We start from the raw sequence: 22,761 nt of genomic DNA, 5'->3' as shown, positions 1-22,761 counted from the left end.
CAACCCAACACAGCATTACTTCCACCAACCATCATCTGCAATTGTACACACACAGTCCAATTCCTAGTTGGTAAAGTGCATGGCCTAAAATTTAACAGACCAACTACAAACTGTTAACAGGATAACTTCCTTTGGCACTACACAGCATACCAGTTGCGATGCACTCAGGAGAGAAATAAATGGAGAAAAAAGACAGGAGGCTTCCTGGTGTTGTATTTTTACGATAAAAATAAATAAAGAAGAGTAAAACCCACCACCAAACCTATTGGTGTAGTACTGACTTTGAGCAGTTATGCAAATAGATAAGCACAACGAGAGTGTGGACTCGGGGGCTTATGGTGGTTGTAGTGCAGTTTGCTGCTCGATACCCTATTTCCATGACCTAGAGGTTGCGTTCAAAGCACTCAAAGATTATACTCTCCCCGTTTTTTGCTCTTTCTCTTTTCACTGATGCTCTCAGGAGTTGGCTTTTTTCTCTACTCTCAGCTTTCCTTTCAGGTTTTCACGGACCCTGCCTTACAGCTTTTAATCCGTCCACTATCCAAAGGATCTCATTGCAGTCCTCAGACTTAGCCTCTGATCCACCAGCCTCTCTTACTGCGTGTGTCTAACCCACTTGACTTCTAAGAGCCCTAGGGTTATCTCTAACCTACTTGACTCCACCAGTCCACGTGCCTACAGAACTGTATCAGAAAGACCATCTCCCAGGCCACACGACAGCAAACTACTGTGGCTTTGTCTTATGTCAGGGTTAAAGTTCTAACACAACCCAAACCCCAAACAGTTCTATATTTCCCAACATTTTAAAAGCCAAAGGATTGCTTTTTGCTCTGGTTTGTGGGATTGTACCGTAGCACTAGGCACTTCTCTCAGTCAGCTCATTGATTTTTTATGATGACTATCTGGCCTTGATATGCTTTAATATGCCAAATTGGATTTTTTTTTGGCACCAAAAATTGCCAAGTTTGGTGCCAAATTTTATATCCCGGAAAATGCTGGCAGAAGCATCTCAAGTAATATTCCATGATTATTAGTGCTCATACAAGTGAATTTTTTAAGGGCTGACATGTGAGTTCAGATGCAGTGACCATGAAAATAAATATATGTTTTTTTAATAACATTTTTCAATAATAATTATTTATATTTCAATAATTGATTAACCTCTTTCATTTTTGCACTATTGTTTTTTCCTCCTTTTTCCACCTACAGACCTATATAAGGGCTTGTTTTTTGTGCCACCAATTTTACTTTGTAATGACATCAATCATTTCAACAAAAAATCTATGGCAAAACCAGAAAAAGAATATTTGTGGGGCTATATTGAAAAAAAAATGGCATTTTGTAATTTTTAGGGGCTTCCGATTCTAAGCAGAGCACTTTTTTGTAAAAATTACACCTTATCCTAATTCTGTAGGTTCATACGAATAAAATAATACACAACTTATATATGATTAATTTTGTTTTACTTCTGTTAAACAATTATAACTTTAAGCGCAAAAATGAATAGGTTAAAAAGTTCCTCTTCTGACCCCTTTAACTTTTTTATTTTTCCGTGTACGGGGATATGTGAGGGCAAATTTTTTGTGCCATGATCTGAAGATTTTATTGGTACATTTTTTGTTTTTATGGGACTTTTTCATAGTTTTTTTATACTATTTTGGACTTAGGTATTTTTTTATGTACACGCCATTGACCAAACAGTTTAATCAACATTATATTTTTATAGTTTGGACATTTACGTATGCGCCAATACCAATATTTTTATTTTTATTATGTCTATATATTTTTATATGGAATTTGGGAAAAGGGGGGGGGGGATTTAAAATTTTAATAAGGAAGGGGTTAATATGTTTTTTTTAAACTTTTATTAAACTTTTTTTTTACACCTTATTAGTCCCCTTGGGGGACTTTTTCAAGGAATCATTGATCCTGCCATGCTTTATCAATCCGAGAGTCAGGACCACCACAGAAGGAGAGGTAAGCCCTCCGGCTACCTCAGCAGTGGATCGTGTCCACAACCCCCGCCCTCCCCGATCCTCCCCACTGGACCACCAGGTGCCTTTTGATGCCACTATCAGCTTTGAAAGCGGTGATCTAAAGGGTTAATAGCAAGCCGCTGCAATCACCGCATGTCGGCTTTTTAACGCTGTCCCCCAGCTACAAGAATCAGCTGGGGGCCGGCTGGTATGTCGCGGGCTCCCGACTCGAGCAAGCTTAATGGCCCAAGGATGTGTATACACGTCCTTGGTCGTTAACCAATTACATAACATATTTTAACCTTGGATACATGAAAAAATAGTTGAATATCTGATGTAAACTTTTTTGTGAAATTTTTGATGTGAAGAGTGTGCCTATATAATGCCCCCCTGTCATGTGCCCCTCACATATAATGCCCCCTGACATGTGCCCCTCACTTATAATAACCCCTGTTCTTTGCCCCTGACGTATAATGCCCCATGTCGTGTGCCCCTCACATATATGACCCCCATAGCCTCCACAATTAAATTTTGCCTCAAGGCCACCAATTGGTTCCTTGGTGAGCAAGCTCAAGTCAACTCTCTCATAACAACAGATCTCTCAAGCACCTCCTGTGGTTTCCCCACACACACTTTGTCTGTTTGTAAAATGTTTACCATAAATAACCTCCCAGATGCCCCTTTTTACCAGTGTTGTAGTGCAAAGTTCCAGTTTCACAACACTCCTATCTAAGTCAGACTGTAGTAACCAAGAAAACAATTGGTAACACACTATGCTGTGAAGGACTATAACCTTGCAGCTCCTGAAAGGTCCTCCTGCTCAAGCAAGCACATGTACAGGCAGGCCCGTGGCTACAGGACAGGCAAACCAAGCAATTGATTGGGGCCCCGAGCTGGCCCGTTGCTTGTCCTGCCAGGCCGTCCTCCTGCCCCCATCCCGGTTCGGCAGCTCGCCCTGTCGGCCGGCCAGGCCAGCAGTGTGAGAGCCTGAAGCGGGACGCGAGGCAGAGACTAAAGCCCCTCCTGTCCTGTAGCATGGTGGCACGGGAGCTGTCAGCTGTCCCACTCCACCATTCCCTCACCTTTCTCTTACGCTGCTCTGTTGACGCAGTGTCAGCCGCGGGGACGCCATCCACGTCAGGCCAGCGCAATGACGTCATACCACCGTGCCAGCGCCCGGAGATGACATCCCCGCAATTCACACTGCAAGAACGGAGCAGCGTTTGAGAAAGGTGAGAGCTGATCGGGCGCTATGGTTCAGGGGAATTATTAACTCGGTGGGGCATTATATGTGGGGCACAGGACAGGGGTTATTATAAGTGAGGGGCACATTTCAGGGGGAAATTATATGTGAGCAGGGCCATTTGAAGGAATTTGGGGACCCCAAGCAAAATAGACATGAGGGCATTGTATGTGGGGGGCACAGGACAGGGGGGCATTATATGTGAGGGGCACATGACAGGGCCCCCCCTGTCATGTGCCTATATAATGCCCCCCTGTCATGTGCCCCTCACATATAATGCCCCCTGACATGTGCCCCTCACTTATAATAACCCCTGTTCTTTGCCCCTGACGTATAATGCCCCATGTCGTGTGCCCCTCACATATAATGCCCCCTGAGGGGGCAGGACTGGGGGCATTATATGTGAGGGGAACATGATGGGGGCATTATATGGGGGGCACAGGACAGGGGGTATTATATATGAGGGGCACATGACACGGGGGGCATTATATGGGCACATGACAGGGGGGAGGGGCTGTCATGTGCCCCTCACATATAATGTCTCCCTTACATGTTCCCCTCACTTATAATAGCCCCTGTCCTGTGCCCCCCACATATAATGCCCCCTGAGGGGGCAAGACAGGGGGCATTATATGTGAGGGGAACATGACGGGGGCATTTTATGGGGGGCACAGGACAGGGGTTATTATATGTGGGGGGCACAGGACAGGAGGTATTATATATGAGGGGCACATGACAGGGGGGCATTATAGGTCAGGGGCACATGACAGAGGGGCATTATATGTGCCCCTCACATACAGGCCCATCGCTACAGGACAGGCAAACCAAGCAATTGTTTGGGGCCCTGAGCTGGCCCGGGGCCCCGAGCAGAGCAGGTGCTTGTCCTGCCGGGCTGTCCTCCTGCCTCCATTCCGGTTCGGCAGCTCGCCCTTTCGGCCGGCCGGGCCAGCAGTGCGAGAGCCTGGAGCGGGACGGGAGGCAGAGACTAAAGCCCCTCCTGTCCTGTAGCATGGTTGAGCGGGAGCTGTCAGCTGTCCCGCTCCACCATTCCCTCACCTTTCTCTTACGCTGCTCCGTTGACGCAGTGTCAGCTGCGGGGACGCCATCCACGTTAGGCCAGCGCGATGACGTCACACCATCGCGCCGGCGCCCAGAGATCACGCCCCCGCGGTTCACACTGCAAGAATGGAGCAGCGTTTGAGAAAGGTGAGAGCTGCTAGGGCACTATGGTTCAGGGGAATTATTAAAACGGTGGGACATTATATGTGGGGGGGCACAGGACAGGGGTTCTTATAAGTGAGGGACACATGTCAGGGGGACATTATATTTGAGGGGCACATGACAGGGCCCCCCCTGTCATGTGCCCATATAATGCCCCCCTGTCATATGCCCCTCACATATAATGCCCCCCCTGTCATGTGCCCCTCATATATACTACCCCCTGTCCTGTGCCCCCCACATATAATAACCCCTGTCCTGTGACCCCCATATAATGCCCCCATCATGTTCCCCTCACATATAATGCCCCCTGTCCTGCCCCCTCAGGGGGCATTATATGAGAGGGGCACGCAACATTGGGCATTATATGTGAGGGGCATAGGACAGGGGTTATTATAAGTGAGGGGCACATGTCAGGGGGCATTATATGTGGGGGGCACATGACAGGGGGGGAATAATATGGGCACATGACAGGGGGGGCCTGTCATGTGCACCTCACATATAATGCCCCCCTTGTCCTGTTCCCCCCCACATATAATGCCCCAAGTGGGGAAGGGGGGCCTCCATGTCTATTTTGCTTGGGGCCCCAAAAATCCTTCAGAAGGCCCTGTGTACAGGTCAGTTTTAAGTTTCCCAATGAACCTATAAATCATTCTGTTTTCTTGGTGACTATGGTCCCAGCTGCACTGAGATCATTGACAAGATCCTCCTGTGTAGTTCTGGGCTTACTCCTTATCGTTCTCATAATCAATGAAGCTTCACGAAGTGAGATCTTGCATGGAGCCCCCGACCAAGGGAGATTAAGGGTCTATTCACACATACAGTATACTGCACAGATTTCAATGTAAACTGGACACAGCTTGAAATCCTGCGCATCAAATCTGTGCAGAATACTGTACGTGTGAATTGACCCTAAAGGGGTACTCCACTCCTAGACATCTTATCCCCTATACAAAGGATCGGCTGCAGCACCCCAGACATCTGGGGCATGGAGCAAACTTCTCTCCGTGCTGGATGACTGGCGATGCGGAGACTCATGCTGTCATGGTCACCCCCTGCTCGTGATGTTACAGCCACGCCCCCTTAATGCAAGTCTAAGGGAGGGGGTGGGAAGGCCATCACGTCCCCTCCCATAGACATGCATTGAGGGGCGTGGTCGTGACGTCATGAGCGAGGCATGACAGTGATGTCACAAGCCCATTCCAGTCTTGTATAGGTCTACAATCTTATCCCTGACATCCTTGGACAGCTCTTTGGTCTTGGCCATGATGAAGAGTTTGGAGTCTGATAAATTACCTCTGTGAACAGGTGTCTTTTATACAGGTAACAAGCTAAGATTAGGAGCACTCCCTTTAAGAGAGTGCTCCTAATCTCAGTCATCACTTATTCAAGTATATTTTGTATACTTGGGAGCCAAAAATCTTGCTGATTGATAGGGGATCAAATACTTACAATGCTAATCAATTCATAACTTATTTAATCCAATAGAAAAGAAGAGAAATCGCACTCACCGCTGCGGTATGGACAAAAGCCGGTTTATTTCACATATTCATGGTCAAGGTGCAAGGTGCAAGCATGGACAAGATGTGGCTTCTTTCAGTAGATGAAAACCCATCTACTGAAAGAAGCCACATCTTGTCCATGTTTGCACCTTGCACCTTGTCCATGAATATGTCAAATAAACCGGCTTTTGTCCATACTGGAGAGGTGAGTGCGATTTCTCTTCTTTTCTATTGGATTTATCTGAACTGTACCTCTTGAATACGCACCCCGCACTTGGGCTTTTGCTGCCGCTATTTCCACTGCATTCGACTTTTCAGTTTACATTGGGTTGGAGGCAGACTTCTGTGTCTGTGAGCAATCATAACTTATTTAAATTGCATTTTTTCAGGATTTTTTGTTGCTATTCTGGCTCTCGCTGTTTGTATAAACCATTAAAATGATAGACTGATCATGTCTTTGTCATTGATCAAATACTTTTTTCCCTAATTGTATATTATTAATAATAAGATTAACAAACAGTGTTTTGGTTTTGCTCCTTATGTGTCACATGATTGTGTCCTTCCTTACTTCTCTTCTTTTCTTTTTTTTGCTCTCTATCTTCTATTAACCTTATGTAACTCCTGAACAAATATTAAAAAGTTAGTGATAACTATGTTATATGTTTATTTGTTAAAGAGGTACTCCGGAAGTGGAAATCTATTTTTTTTTTTTTATCAACCGGTGCCAGAAAGTTAAACAGATTTGTAAATTACTTCTATTAAAAAAATCTTAATCCTTCCAGTACTTATTAACTGCTGAATACTACAGAGGAAATTCTTTTCTTTTTAGAACACAGAGCTCTCTGCTGACATCATGACCACAGTGCTCTCTGCTGACACCTCTGTCCATTTTAAGAACTGTTCAGAGTAGGAGAAAATCCCCATAGAAAACACGTGCTGCTTTGGACAGTTCCTAAAATGGACAGAGAGTACTGTGGTCATGATGTCAGCAGAAAGCTCTGTGTTCCAAAAAGAAAATAATTTCCTCTGTAGTATTCAGCAGCTAATAAGTACTGGAAGGATTAAGATTTTTTAATAGAAGGAATTTACAAATATGTTTAACTTTCTGGCACCAGTTGATTTAAAAACAAAAGTTTTCCACTGGAGTACCCCTTTAACTAAAAAGAACCCACCCTATATATTATACTGGGGCTATAGATGATATCTTATTTCTAAAGATTGGCAGCGCCATTGCCACGTTCTGGAGATTGTATATATACATTATAGATTTTTTTCTTTTCTTTTAAGTCCACATTACTTGTTTCACTGACATGATAGATTAAATCACTTTAAAGCAGTAAACTGGCAAGAATGGTAGATTTTTACAAGCCATTTTATAACCCGCAGCTCATCACTTCATCTTTCAAACTACGGCTACATTCGTGCAATATTAAAGTATGAAATCAGGGTGTTTTATGTATTATGGGATTTTTTGTGCTTGTATCAAACAGAATGCATCAGTGGAGGTTACGGGATTATATATGAAAAGCTAAATAACCAAACGGACTGCAACATTTTGTACAGATACATCACAAGCCTGATTAAGATTATGATTCCGAGTGATATATATTTTTCTATTACTTTACTAAATGAGATTTTTCTTTTATCTCCAAAATTACTCTGTATAGCCGAGTTGTAATTACAGATTGGCTGCTTCCAGCTTGTTGTGTCTTAATAATTGAAGGACCCGCGAAAAGGAAAGGCTTGGGTACCCCAATGGACAGCATCAGGTGTGAGCACCCCTAGCTTGGCAACTGCAAATCTTTACACTAACCATATAATAGATTATATTGAAGTACTATGAGATTCCTTTAGCTATATCGACTTACAATGGCCTCGGGTTACAATATTTTCAAAATATTATGGCAATTTCTGGATCATTGTAACTTGAAACCAGACACAACATACAATGTACAGACAGTCCAGATCTGTGAAAATTGTCAATGGCTGAAAGAACTGACCAATCAGAACTGGCATTCACTGGTAAAACCCCTGTATAACTGGCTGTCTGGTAGCGCCCCCCTACAGTACAGGGAGGTGTTACATGTTCTGTACTACTCTTTACCTGTATTACTGAAGTATATGCACTGACTGGTGTCTGGTAGCGCCCCCTACAGTACAGGGAGGTATTACATGTTCTGTACTCTTTACCTGTATTACTGAAGTGTATGCACTGACTGGTGTCTGGTAGCGCCCCCTACAGTACAGGGAGGTATTACATGTTCTGTACTCTTTACCTGTGCCTGGGTTAGCTGCTCCTCTGGACACCAGGTGAGGTTGGCTCCATGCTACTTTTTTAGGACACTGTATACACTGTACAGGACCCTGAAGAAGCTCCTGTCCTCTACATAGACAGTGATTACAGCTCCCAGCAGATCTTTCTTACTATCATGTGTAAGGATTTGCTTCATCTATATTAGTTATCTACTTATTTTTCTTTAATCATAATTTTTTTCCTATTTTTGGATGACATTTTGGGGATTTAGAACCAATTACCAGGTTTCCATAGAGTTATGGTCTCAACATACAAATGTTTTTTAACAAACAATGGTCAACCTGGAACCGATTAATATGGTAACTTGAAGGACCACCGTAGTTGATATATGAGCATTATATATTGATATTGTTTGAGTTCTTAAAGGGGTACTCCGGTCCTGAGACATCTTATCCCCTATCCAAAGGATAGGGGATAAGATGTCTCACCACAGGGGTCCCACCGCTGGGGACCCCTGCAATCTGGTATTCGCCACCCACCTGTTTGAGCTGCATGCCGCGGTGCCAGCTCACAAACAGCCAGGTGGCAACCATGGGCCCGGAGTATCGTGATGTCACGACTCCGACCCCGTGTGACGTCACCCCCCACCCCGCTATGCAAGTCTACTCCGTCCCCGTGGTCGCCACCCGACTGTTTGTGAACTGGCACCGCGGCGTGCAGCTTAAACAGGTGGGTGGCGAATACAAGATTGCGGGGGTCGCCAGCGGTGAGACATTTTATCCCCTATCGTATAGGGGATAAGATGTCTCAGGGCCGGAGTACCCCTTTAATGGTAGCGTCTTGTCTGGCATTGAAATTTAGCGTGCTAAGTCCCTCTTCGCTCCAAACATCTGTCAGGGTAAAGACAGCACACATACTTTGCTGTTATGTGTATGGGCATCTGCAATAACTCGGGTCAGTTTAGGAATAAGGCAAGAAAACAAGTAGAGTCAAAGTATTATGCTTTAATAAAACAAAATGATGAATGTTATATATCATTTAAGCATGTGCAGCAATATATAAATTTCATTAGATTGAAGTTCTCCTTTAACTCAGTGATTTGGGCTTATTCGGCCTTGGTAACCACAGTTGTGGTGAAATACAGAAACTTTAAGATTCCAATCACATGGTGTAGGACCCCCAGGTCCACATGATAACCTACCCACCACCATGTTGAATACTGATTCTGAGAAGTGACAGGGCATTGAAATTTTTATTTCTCCAATAGGAATGTCCCTTACATTTATAATATTTAATATAGGTTATGTTTTCATTTTAAACACTTCTGGTTTCCTCCCTGTAGTCAGTGGAAAATTGTTCCTTTGGTCTGTGAATACAGACGTCTTGTAAATACAAGTTTTATATTTTGACACTTTATTTTATAGAAAGCCTATCCATTCTAATCCTCCAGCACTAAACTCTGATGTATTCCAACAGGGAACATAATATTATGGGTACATATAGGTTACCAGACATGGGGTAAAAATATATTGATTACTTAGGACTGGTTCATGATTTAACTGAGGGATAACCTTGAACTTGATGGACTTACCTAAAGAGGTAGAATGGGGGAAAAAATGGTGCCAGAAAGTTAAACAGATTTGTAAATTATTTCTCTTTAAAAATCTTAATCCTTCCAGTACTTCTCAGCTGCTGTCTACAGGAAGTTATTTTCCTTTTGGATTTCATTTCTGTTTGACCACAGTGCTCTCTGCTGACACCTCTATCCATGTCAGGAACTGTCCAGAGCAGGAGCAAATCCCCATAGCAAACCTCTCCTGCTCTGGACAGTTCCTGACATGGACAGAGGTGTCAGCAGAGAGCACTGTCGCCAGACAGAAAATAAATGTAAAAAGTAAATAACTTCCTGTAGAGCATACAGCAGCTGATAAGTACTGGAAGGATTAAGATTTTTAAATAGAAATAATTTACAAATCTGTTTAATTTTCTGGCATCAGTTGATTAAAAAAAATGTTTTCCACCGGAGAACCCCTTTAATATTATGAGTGATGTATACTAGAATCCTGGAGATAAAGGGCAGTATTTATAAAGCATTTTACGCTGTTTTTCTTGGGTAACTTTATCGATATATTTTTGTCGTAGTGCATTTTTTGCAACTTCTCATTTACCTGTGTTTAGGTTTGTTGCTGTGGCAGACAAGTTTTTGGTGGATTTTTTTGCAGTGGCCAGGGATTTATGAAAATGTGAATTTAAAAAAAAGTTGCATACTTTGGCGCAACCCACCAAAGCTGGCACTAATCACCACCAGCTTACAAACTAACTGAGGACAGCATTATTAAAAAGTTGCATAATTGTTGCACAGATTAGAAAAGTCACAAAAAAACACAATACAAAGTGAGAAACATGATCAGCACCACATCTATCACATGCCCTGCCCGGTGTAATACATTTTCCACCACATGAATTAATGGAGGAAAAAGATGTTCACCTACTGCACTTTTTTATGAATCCCCCCCCCCCACCCCCCCCCCCCCCCCCCCCCAAAAGTGTTGGTTCATGGATTTTATTCTGTTGTGGAAATTATTATACACATGTAGCCAGTGTCATCGTGATCCCTGATACTTTAGGATATTGAACTGCACTCGTAAAGTTGAGATAAAATAACACAACTAAACTAATTTTAATATTACTCCTCAATTACTGATACCAAGGGTGCCATAAAATATATTTATATATTAATAGAATAGCATTATAATAATAATAATAATAATACTCTTTGCAGCATAAGAACATCCCATATCCCAACACAACAAAAAGATAAACATTGTTAGACTCACCGCAGTCGACTGGAACTCGGGTGGTAGTAGATTCACTGGACTGCAGTAATCTGGAACGCGAGAAGTATTAGATCTGCTGGACCTGTGTGGCAGATGACGCGGGCCGTGCCAGGAAGCATAATCTACGTGCCACTGGTTTTCACCAGAGCCCGCCCCAACCGGGATGGTCTTGCTGCGGCAGACGGCACCCAGTACGCTACCCCTGGCACAACTCAACCGCACAGGCGGCTGAGGTGAAGCGAAGCACAGAAGGGATGAGATAGACATAGTCAGGATAGCTGGAGGTCAGGCCAGGCATCACAGGAGCGTAGTCAGGAACGTAGCGGTAGGTCAATAGGCAGGCGGCAAGGAACATGGTCAGGTCACGGAATACAAGGTCAGGAATACAAGAAAACAACACAGGTATCGCTTTCTCTTATGCACAGTGGCAAACAAAGATCCGGCAGAGGTATGTGGGAGGTGCAGAAACTTATAACAATGGGAAAGGTGAAACCCATGATTATGGGCATAATGGCCCTATAAATTCCAGAACTCTGGCGCATGCGTGCCCTAGGAGGCGGGGGTACCTACGCCAAGCTGAAAGGCGGAGGCAGAAAGCGGAGGTGAGTGACAGGCTGGGACTCGCATGCAGGCACGTCCCTCCATGTGAATCGCAGCCCTGCCGGCAGGAGACATGAAAGGGGAGATGCGCTCAAGGCCGGCGTGTTCGGCTGGAGTGCAGTGTGTAACAACTATTACTACATCGGTACCTGTAGCAACAGCATAATTTAACAAGTCTTTTTACATTGCACCAATGTTGCAGAGATTTTTCATTGTTTGCCTGGTAAGCAAGTTCTGTTGTCATTTTTATTTATTTTTTTGCTTTAATCATAAATACGTGACCATTGCAAAGTGAAAACTGAAATTTGCTTAGGTAAAGCTGTTTGTAACTTTTTGATTACTCACAAAAGTCACACAAAAAATTGCTTAGGTGCATGTAAGACTTTTTGTGTGACTTTTGTAAGCAAAACATTTTTAAAAAGGTTCTAAATACCTTAATAAATGTCCCCAGAGTCTTTCAGTCTGTGCATGTTTCAGTGAGCCTCTGTGCAGCTGTCAATCAAGCTCAATGCAGAGAAGCACTTCCTGAGTTTGGACTTCTGCCAGGTCGGGAGGAGACCAAACTCACTGTATTAATTGTGGCAGGGACTGGAACCAGAACACTTAGTGGCAGTTTTTTCTATTAAATTTTAAACATGTTTACCTTGCTAATTTAAAAAAAAGAACGTGAATTGGAAAGCATCTGCTAATCACACAAGGAACACTATATTATAAGTTTTATTTGGCGACAGGTGCTCTTTAAGACATTTCCAAAACTTTACAGTGTATGGAGCACACCCAGATATTGCAATAATACTTAGAGACTGAAGATAAACAACTGACGCAAAATCTGGAGAACATTTTTATTTTCTGTCAGTGTTTTTAGGTGTAGTTTTAATGTTCTTATTTGTGGATAGTGGAGCTTTCCATGTATCTTTTTTTTGTCTGAAAAAAAAAAAAAAAGAAAAATGTAATAAAGATTAAGGAATAATAATTGAAAAAAAAAATCTTTAGTTAGCAAAACTTTCCACTAAGTAATGAATAGATATCACTGAAAAAATACTAAGCCTTAACTTTTAATATATATAGCGCTAAAAATTGATCCCTTTTTAGAGCTATATATATTAAAAGTTGAGTCTTAGTGTTTTTTCGGTGATATTACCGTATTTACTGGAGTATAAGCCGAGTTTTTCAGCATGATTTTTCGTTGCTGAAAACACCCCCCTCTGATTATACTCGAGTGAACTCTCCGCCCTCAGTGGTCTTCAACCTGCGGACCTCCAGATGTTTCAAAACTACAACTCCCAGCATACCCGGACAGCCGATGGCTGTGTGGGATGATGACAGGGGGATGTGGGATGATGACAGGCGGTGATGATGAAGGGGGGTGAAATGATGACAGGGGGATGATGACAGGCGGTGATGATGAAGGGGGGTGTGGGATGATGACAGGGGGATGATGACAGACGGTGATGAAGGGGGGATGATGACAGGGTAATGATGAAGGGGGGATGATGACAGGCGGTGATGATGAAGGGGGATGATGACAGGGTGATGATGACAAGGGTGTAAATGACGGGGGACTGGATGATGACATGGGGGGATGATGTATTTCCCACCCTAGGCTTATAGTTGAGTCAATAACTTTTCCTGTTTTTTTTTGGTGAAATTAGGGGCCTCGGCTTATATTCGAGTCGGCTTATACTCGAGTATATACAGTATTTCAATTTGACACACTATTTAGATCCTAGTACGGTGATTTCAAGTTAGTGAATAGGTTTTATTTGTTTAGCATTATGCCTAGTCTAGTGAAAAGCTAGTGAAGGTTGTATTTTCTTTATGCTCCTTATTTCTCTACACACATCTATATGCACAATAATTTTGGCATAGTGCCCATTCTGAGTCTAATCGGTTTATTAATGTTTGCTAAAGTTTTTCTACAAAAAATGTTATTTGTAATTTTTACAAATGTGCAATGTGTGCAGATAGAGAATAAACAAGGGATGTATATCAAACAACGAGCTACGAGACAGAATGGAAACTATCCGCTGTTATTTTCCACTCCGTTTGCGATGAAACATGAAGACTTCATGTCAAGGAGCCACATTCGCCAAGGCTGGATACTCCGGCTTTTTCCCCTGGCCGTGTCAAGAGCTGCTTCTTCTTTTTTTCTAGCATGACTGCTCCGGCCGCGCAGCACACATTGTAATAAATACCCTGGAGGTTTCATTCTACTAGAATCTGCTTGAGTTTTAGCACTGCAGTGCAGTATCTGAAATATTGCCAATTGGGTAGTTGGTTTGTCAGGCGACGGTAAGTAGAATTAAATAGGATGATAAGACTTAGCAGAAAGCACAGCTGACAGCTCTCTACACAGGCTGAATGATCACTTTCAATTGTAATCGATTCTGTGAGTACTGAACACCAACCTCCAGGCAATTGAAGAAAATAGGATGATGAAGGACTGGAAACAAATATGTTACACATCTCTATTGATTAACCATTGATTAGCCATTATTTTCTGAATGACAAAGAGGTAGCGGTGAAGTAAGTGAAGCCAGTGATTTATTTACCAGTTACACAGCGCAGACTTCTTTATTCAGCTCATTCTAATCTAATGCTTAAACAAAAGCCAAAGGAGACTACACAATGTAATGATGCCAACCGCTGCTTCTCCTGTTGGACTCATCATCGCCGCTTAATAAATGAGCAGCTGCTAATGGAGATTTCATTACACCAATGGGGCACAACTGTTGATCAATGAAAAAAGTCAAAAGAATAGGAATTATGATGAATGCTATATTTACATATTTTTTTTTATTCTCACCTGTAATTATAATGTCTGATGTCATTACTTACCGTATTTTTTGCCGTATAAGACGCACTTTTTCTTGCTCAAAACTGGCGGGGGGGGGGGGGGGGAAGTTGGTGCGTCTTATATGGCAAATACCTGTCCTATCGCGGTGGTCCCTGCGGCCATCAATGGCCGGGGCCCGCGGCTAATACAGGACATCACCGAACGCGGTGATGCCCTGTATTAACCCTTCAGACATGGCGATTAAAGCTGACCGCCGCATCTGAAGGGAAAATGACACTAACCCGACTGTTCAGTCAGGCTGTTCCGAACAGCTTACAGGACATCGGGAGGGACCTTACCTGCCTCCTCGGTGTCTGCTCCGTGCCTGGATCACCTGCATGGTGCTCTCCTTCGTCGTCATCACGGCGTTGTGCACACCGTCCCGTCATCCAATAGGAGCGGCATGCGTAGTGGCGTGCGTAGCGACGTGATGGCGGCAACAGAATGCGAGGATACCGGGCAGCAGAGACACCCCGGGGATGCAACGACAGCAATGGAGGTCGACATCCAGGGCAGCGGTGACGGGTCCGGATCGGCGGGGACATGTGAGTACTACCTCATATACCAGTGGTCTACAACCTGCGGACCTCCAGATGTTGCAAAACTACAACTGCCAGCATGCCCGGACAGCCAACGGCTGTCCGTGCACGCTGGGAGTTGTAATTTTGCAACATCTGAAGGTCCGCAGGTTGAAGATTACTGTCTTATACTTTACATTGTATTTGGTTCAGAATCTTTATTTTCTAGATTTTTATCCTATAAAATTAGGTGCGTCGTTAATGACGAAAAATACGGTAATAGTAAAAAAATGTCAATAAAAAACATATTACGTGTCCTATGGACAGCCCCATAGACTTCTATTATAAGTCCATGCAGGTCATGTAGTGCTCCGCACTGACTCCTTCTGGCTCGTTCTTTATTGGATTAGGTCTGAACGCTTAGACCTGACAGACTTGTGATATATCTCTACGACATATCAAAAGTTTTTCAGTGCTCATTAAAACATCGGGCACAGTAATCCACATTTACTATAGCTTTTTCTCCACAGTTTTGGCTCCAACTGTGGCGCACAGGGATTATGCGGTGTGCGCTAAGAACTGGAAAATGCACATCATTAAATAAAGCAGTGGCTTATTGGGAAAGGGGCATCGCCAAAAATGTAACAAAACATTTGATCTTAACCCCTTAAAGGGGTACTCCGCCCCTAGACATCTTATCCCCTATCCAAAGGATAGGGGATAAGATGTCAGATCGCCGCGGTGCCGCTGCTGGGGAGCCCCGGGATCCCCGCTGCGGCACTGCTCTATCATTACAGCACAGAGCGAGTTTGCTCTGCACATAATGACGCGCAATACAGGGGCCGGAGCATCGTTACGTCATGGCCCGCCCCTTTCAATACAAGTCTATGGGAGGGGGCGCGGCGGTCGACACGCCTCCTGCCATCAACTTGCATTAAGGGGACGGGCCGTGATGTCACGAGGGGCGGAGCCATGACGTCACGCGGCTCTGTCCCCTGTATCGCCCGTCATTACGCACAGAGCGAACTCGCTCTGTGCAGTAATGATAGCGCAGTGCCACAGCGGGGATCCCGGGGATCCCCAGCAGTGGCACCGCAGCGATCTGATATCTTATCCCCTATCCTTTGGATAGGGGATAAGATGTCTAGGGGCGGAGTACCCCTTTAAGGATACATTTTTTTCCTTCTTACCTTTTAAAAAATCATAACCCTTTCAATTTTCCACCTAAAAATCCACATGATGGCTTATTTTTTGCGCCACCAATTCTACTTTGTAATGACATCAGTCATTTTACCCAAAAATCGACGGTGAAACAAAAAGAAAATCATTGTGAGACAAAATTGAAGAAAAAAACACCATTTTGTATCTTTTGGGGGCTTCCATTTCTAAACAGTAAATTTTTCGGTAAAAATGACACCTTATGTTTTTTCTGTAGGTCTATACGATTAAAATATACCCTACTCATATAGGTATGATTTTGTCTTATTTTTGGAAAGATTCCTTACTACATGTACGAAAATTAATACGTTTAAAAATGTGCTTTTTGACCCCTATAACTTTTTTATTTTTCTGCATATGGGGATGTATGAGGGCTTATTTTTTGCACGGTGAACTTAAGTTCACTACATCTGTGCCATGTAGACTAGACAGTCTACAGATGTGCCCCCACTTATTAATCAACCTAGACCACTGGGATAAATTTGGTGCATTTTGAACTTTGTCCATCTAAGTTTGCACTAAGAATTTGTCTAAGAACTGTCTAAGAATTTGACAGTTTAAAGGGGTATTCCCATGTTTAGTAACAGTTAAACTTGTAGGGCTCAATATCTCAAGGTAAATGGGTCCTAATTCCCTTGTTTATGCTGCTTACACTGCATGCAGTTCACTGGGGAGGAGGGAGTGTTCCCTTGCTTGACCTTGCATCTCATGTACATAATTGTAGTTTTACAATAGCTGAAGGCTGTATGGGAAGTGACACTAAGGAACTCTCTGCAACGTGCTGTTGTGATGGCTGGTTCATTATATAATTATATATCCAGAGAGTACTGGATACCTTTATTGAAATGACTAATGTTATGAGTGTTGGATACTAGAATCCTGGAGATGGTGTTGGTTCAGGGATTTATTCTGAGGGCCATATTTTGGAAAGGGAAATTGTTTTTTTTTTACTAGTATGAGGCAATTGCCATCTGCTTGATAAGGGCTTATTGCCTTCCTCTAGATCAACACAGTAGGGTTATTGGTTGGACTTGATGGACTGTCTTTTTTTAACCTGATTAACTATGTAACTATTGTAGAGCCTTTTAAATTCTTTGTACACCTTTCGATTTCTTTGTACACCTCCTGTTGTGCAGTATCTCAAGATCAACACACGATAAGTAATGCAACATTTTCACAAAGTTACCCAACTTTTCATTATGGTCCTCAGAGGTGAAGCTTTGCTTTAAAGCTAGCAATTAATAGAAACAAAAGTTACATTATCTATGAAATGTTCAAGCAAGAACATCTCATAAACATTATTTTATCTGGTTACGTAATACACAACGATCACATCCCAGCACTGCAGTAATAATAATATGTGGAAATGTGGATGAGAAGCGTCACATTATAGTAATATAAATGCATTTCCTCTCCATCCGAGTCAGGGGTGTAATGCGCGCCTTTATAGGGATTCCATTTTAATTAACGTTACTTAATTTCCGTTTAGTATAAAGTGTCACTGAACAGCAATGTTCTCTGGATAGTGAGTAAATTAGAATGGAACTGAAAAATCGGAGCCATCAATGTGTGTGAATTGAAAATTATAACTTTTTTTGTAGGGTCATTAAATAAGGAATTGAGATTTATCTTCCTTGTTTTTCAACAAGTTAATCATGTCTGTACATAAATTATAAAAATGATAAATGTTGGATTGCCACAAGTGAACGTCTTAATATACACATACACCAAGTCTCGTATGTAATAGTGAGTGAATTATTACCTAGACCAGTGTAAAGTTTAATTATCTTTTGCCTCTAATTGATTTTGAGGAGTCTAAGTTTATAAATCATAAAGCTGCTAGGACTTCTTGTAAGAGATATGTACTCACATCGGTTTGTAGATGTAGACTAATGTAGTTTGGGGGATTTCCATTTGTTTCACACTGAAATATATTGTGTTTGTGTAGATGACTATGGGGGTTATTTATCATTGTGTTCTATTCCTTTTTTTGGGGGTCTAAATCTGCAAATTGTCTTTACTTTCGCGCTAATTGCATTTTTTTGCATTCTTTTTTTACAAGTTCTAAATTATGTCATTTTGACCTTTTGGTCTTGCTAGACCAGTTTTTGAAATATGCATCCAGTGGTAAAGTATTTATTATCTGCGTGTTTTTTTAATTTTTGTGCAAAATTTCCAGCAAATGGTGCTAAAAACCCTGCAAATTTAGACAACCTCCTGACCAGGCGTAAAAGAAATTACTGCTCCTGTCTGTTTGCCAAAAATAAAAATAAAACACCAGCCAAAGTGAAAGAGAGAGAGATAGAGACTTTAGCGATTCAAAAAAGTGATGGAGATAGATACCTTTTTTAATAAAATTTCATAGGGTATCATTGAAAAAAAATAATAAAAAAAATACAGTAGTGATGGAAAAAAATAGAATTTAATGAAATTAATCTTTTTCATAACAATTTATGTGTGCGGGTAGGGCACTAAACATGTAGCCGACAATAATAAAAATGTAGTGTGTGTTTTTCACTTTTTTTCTTTATTTAATTTTTTATTTTTTAGGTAGTATTACTACTCCCAGCATGGAACACTCTGTTCCATGATGAGAGTAGTATACCTGTATAATTGACAGATCGCTCCGGGTTCGTGGCGATCCGCCTGTATAATGTATAGATGCAGCGGCCGCTCTTCTATGGTCCCCTGCACTGCCGTATATATACACCTACTCACATTTCCCACAGAGAGCTGTGATTGGCCAGATGGTTCCATCCAATCACAGCTCTCTCCAGGAAATATGAATAGGTGTATATATTTGTCAGTGCAGGGGACCATAGAAGAGCGGCCTCCCGCATCTATACATTATACAGGAGGATCACAGTGGGTGTCAGGAATGACATCCGCTGTGATCTTTCCTTAACTGCAGGTACTAAAGCTCCCAACATGGAGCACACTCTGCTCTATGCTTGGAACTGTAGTACCATTAATAGACAGATCACAATAGGTGTCAGAAGTTACACTTGCTGCGATCTGTCTATTAATGCAGGTACTACAGCTCCAAGCATTGAGCAGAGTGTGCCCAATGTTGATAGTAGTAGTACCTGCAGTAAGGGACAGATCGCAGCGGGCGTCACTCCTGACACCCGCTGCGATCGTCCTTTCTATTGCAGAGATGCGGAGGGGCTTTCTCCTCCGCTCACATCTCTGCACTATACTCCGGCCAGCCACTCACACATTCATATTTCCCTCTGAGAGCGAGGAATGGCTGCAACCATCCGGCCAGTGATGGGAATAGAACATCACTCATTTATATTTCCCGCTGAGAGCAGTGATTGGCTGCCACCATCTGGCCAATCCCGACTCTGGGCGGAAAATATGAATGAGCGATGTGAATTTCTATTCACATCACTGGCCGGCCCGGAGTATAGTGCAGAGATAGCCGGATAGCATCTCTGCTATATTATGGACGATCGCATCGGGTGTCACTGCTGGGAGTAGTAGTACTACCTAGAAAAAATGTAAACAATAGAGAGAAAAAAAAGTGAAACTCACACAATTTATTAAAAATTTATTAGAATTTCGTCTTAAAAAATAAACATTTCTTGAATAAAATTTTTCCTATCCCTACTGCATCTTTTTTTTTTTCAGTGAAAAAAATTTCGGGAAAAAAAAGTGTAATCCTAGCCTTAGAAGCATGATAGACATGATCTCAAAGCTGAGTAGAAAATGATCTAGGTGCAGATCTGTGCCAAATTTATCATGGTCACTGCGACAACATGATAAATTTGGATCAGCACCACCAAAAAAAACGCATCTAGACAAACCACAAAAATGATCTAGCTAAGAACATTATTGATAAATCTACCCCTATGTGTCTTTCAAAAATAGTTTGTCTATGGATGGCTACGTTCACACTAAAGAAAGAAAATTCATCGACTCTAGGAATTCACAGGCCTGCACTATCCCCATTGATGGCAATTCAGTTTGCTCGATTTTCAGCAGAATGAATGAAAATGTATAGGTACGGAAACCTGAAATCCTGTGGCAAAATTTTCTTCTCCGAAATTACCGCTGAAGTCGAATTTTGCAGTTGAATTTTGAGTGAAATACATCCGGACGATTTCCCTCTGAAGGATGTGATTTATGTCACTGCATAGCCATAAAGTGGCATTTATGACCTATGTCTCCGGTGTAGAGATGAGCAAATATCCCTAAATAAGATTTGGAAGAATTCGCTCAATTTGGCCATCAGATTCCATGTGGATTTAAAGGCCTAATCAGATTCATACCAGAGCAGGGTACACTTAGTGGCATTTTCTGGGCCTGGGAAGAGTGCCTATCCCAGCGAAGGTAGCGAGTGTAAACGGTGATACAATCAGCATTGTCATTTACCTCCAGGCAGTCGCACCTACTAGATAGCAAGGTGTACAATGTAAGCTTTGCCTCATCTGTAATTTTTTAGGAATCTGAATCTCTACATTCTCCAATAATCAATTATGTGACCATTGTAAAATCCCTTGGGAGGGGTTCATGGCCCCTCCAGGTTGTGAAGTGAGCTTAGACTGTGAGCGTTTTGAATGTTTTTGTCATAATAAAGCATGTTGAAGCCCTATAATTGCTTGGTACACCTTTGGTTGTACAACAAGATAACTAATGCAATATTTTGCATTCAACTTTTCATTAAGGCTATGTTCACACTGCGGCCACTTTTTCACCTGTAATTGAAAAATTGGCAAAATTTGGCATTGGTGGAAAATACATACATAAAAAAAAATTGTGTTTCTTAGGCAATATAATCATTAGCCCGTGATGGTGCTCAAAGGTGAGAACTCCTGTTAATAAATAACCTAAGAAAGGAAAGGCAAAAGAAAAAAATGGTTAAAAAAAAACTCAAAATTTTTTGGAATTTTTTTTTTTCAAATTGACAAAGATGAAAATCTAAATATGACATGATTATTTTTAATCAAAACTCTTTTTTTGGTTTATAAATCGAAGATGGACAAAAATATTATGTAGTCCAAAAAAAAAAAAAAAAAAAAAGAAAAGAAAAAAAGAAATAGAATAATCAAAAAGCAAAATAAAGACTTGCAACCAGCCACCTGCTTTTCTTCTTAGAATTCACCATAACTGAAATAATTTATTAGCAGAAAAATCCCCGGATTCCATTCCCAGATACATGTATAAAAATAAAAAAATCCTGCCATTTTTTAAAATCAGAAATGCAGGGGCAAAGGTAGATCCATAAATTGTAAGGTTAATAATAAATTATAACATTATAGTGAGACGTTTCCTCCTTCCCTTTGTACGTTTTACAAGTTTTAGATGAAAATGTAGCTGTCAGTTTTAAGTTAATTTGGATGGACAGCAATAAAATGCAAACCTCACTCCGAATTAGTATTTTCACTGTGGATTTCTAATGGGAAGTAATTGCTGACAATAGGAAATGACAAATTACTAATTACTTAGTTCAATTAGACTTTTGTGCCTTTGGTCCTTAGCGGCAGGAATACAGCAAATCTTGCACTTTCATAACAATTAATGACACTAAAACTATTTAAACTGCCAACAGATGTAAGTAAGGAGACATGTATTGAAACTTACTTAATTTACATACTATATCAAGTTTATATCAAACTAAATGGTGTTTAATTTTATGCTGCCATTAAAGATGTCTGGTACGCTGCCATTTCTGTAGAATTTTGTAGGACGAAATATCATTGCAATAAAATTATTACTACGGATATTTTTCCCTTGATAATGGCGGAGCCATAAATACATGTGTTAGGCATTAATTTACATGTATTGAAATGATTTCTTTATCCTAATGAAAGATTAATGGTTTAAATGTGGCATAAGAGAGCTGAAGAACTAGATAGATAGATAGACAGATTAACCCCTTAAGGACCCAGCCATTTTACACCTTAGGACCTGGCCATTTTTTGCACATCTGACCACTGTCACTTTAAACATTAATAACTCTGGAATGCTTTTACTTATCATTCTGATTCCGAGATTTTTTTTCGTGACATATTCTACTTTAACATAGTGGTAACATTTTGTGGTAACTTGCATCCTTTCTTGGTGAAAATTCCCAAAATGTGATGAAAAATTTGAAAATTTAGCATTTTTCTAACTTTGAAGCTCTCTGCTTGTAAGGAAAATGGATATTCCCCAAAAAATGTTTTAATTCACATATACAATATGTCCACTTTATGTCTGCATCATAAAATGTATGTGTTTTTACTTTTGGAAGACACCAGAGGGCTTCAAAGTTCAGCAGCAATTTTCCAATTTTTCACAAAATTTCAAAACTCACAATTTTTCAGGGACCAGTTCAGGTTTGAAATGGATTTGAAGGGTCTTCATCTTAGAAATACCCCACAAATGACCTTATTATAAAAACTGCACCCCCCAAAGTATTCAAAATGACATTCAGTCAGCATTTTAACCCTTTAGGTGTTTCACAGGAATAGCAGCAAAGTGAAGTAGAAAATTCACAATATTCATTTTTTACACTCACATGTTCTTGTAGAACCAATTTTTGAATTTTTACAAGAAATAAAAGGAGAAAATG

Source organism: Hyla sarda, chromosome 8 (genome assembly GCF_029499605.1).
Source record: "Hyla sarda isolate aHylSar1 chromosome 8, aHylSar1.hap1, whole genome shotgun sequence".
NCBI lineage: Eukaryota > Metazoa > Chordata > Amphibia > Anura > Hylidae > Hyla > Hyla sarda.
This window is presented reverse-complemented; position numbering follows the sequence as displayed.